Genomic DNA, 1,280 nt, shown 5'->3' on the forward strand with positions numbered 1-1,280 from the left:
CGATGGGGCCGGGGCGAGGAGCCCTGCTTGGTGGCTCGCAGGAGCTGTCCCAGAGGCACCCGCAGCCGAGCCAGATGGCCTTCCAGCGTCCCATTGCTCCGTTCCCAACTCTTTCCCTGGTCACCCCTGCCCAGAGTGACCTCTCGCCCCTCGGAATTCCTCTGACTTTCTTTTTTGCTCTCAGCCCTCGCAGCAGGAGGTCTGGAAAGCCCAGGGTGATGTCTGGCCAGTTACCCAACCTCAGCGTTATCACCTGTGCAATGGAGACGATCGCCGTAGACACTGCAGCGGGGCGGTGGGGAGGCTCGCCGGACATCAGAGCTGGAGCAACAGCGCAGGCACTCTAAACTCCAGGTTTCAATCCGGTCTCCTGTGTGTTTTGGGCAAGTTACTTGAGCTTTCTGGGCCTCAGTTTTATGGTCTGTAAGGTGAGGTGAGAAGCGTGGTGCTGGGGGAGTGAATGCCCGGAGGGCACTTCGAGTGGTGTCTGGCCCTTACCGACCGCTAGGTGGGCACCTGCTGCTGTCAGAGAGCGGAGCCCTGTGCTGTGTGCCTGGGAGACCGCAGGAAATGAGCCCCAACGCCCCAACGCCCCAACCCCCTCCTCGCTTCAGGCCTCATCTCCCCGTTAGCTTGCACTCTTGGGTGGGAGGAGCAGTGGCCGGAGTTTGACACAACTGTGTTGATTCACCCTCCAGAAAGCTGCCAGATGCCCTCTCTGTGTTTTTCTTACCCCCCTCCCCCCAGCCCTTTTTAGTGGGAGTGGAGGTTGAGGCTGTGTCACAAACTCTGCTGGGAAACTGATGAAAGCTCTGGACCGTCTCCCCAGAAAGGTGCTCAGAAGCAAGGATTCACAATATGTTGCACAGGCTTTCAGGGGATTCCCGGACCCCTTAAGGGCCAGGGTGAGAAGCCCCTCTTAAGATGATTCACCCTCCATGTCTTGTTTGTTGGTTTTACTCCAACAAAACAAAAGCTGCCGCTCTTCCTTTACTCATCAGTGGGTGGCACCTCGGTTTCCACCCTGACTCCCACGCCCCTCAATCCCTCTCCCCAGGCCCCCTGGCTCACTGCCTACTCCAAGCCACGACCCTTGGCTAGGAGTTAAAGACAGCACCTGTTCAGCGTTTGAGGGCCAAGAAAAAGAAAGAGAAGAAGAAGGAGGAGAAGAAGGAGAAGAAAAAGGAGGAGGAGAAGAAGAAGAAGAAGAAAAAGAAGAAAAAGAAGAAGGAGAAGAAGAAGAAGAAGAAGAAGAAGAAGAAGAAGAAGAAGAAGAAGAA

Source organism: Ursus maritimus, unplaced genomic scaffold (genome assembly GCF_017311325.1).
Source record: "Ursus maritimus isolate PB19 unplaced genomic scaffold, ASM1731132v1 scaffold_6, whole genome shotgun sequence".
Lineage (NCBI taxonomy): Eukaryota > Metazoa > Chordata > Mammalia > Carnivora > Ursidae > Ursus > Ursus maritimus.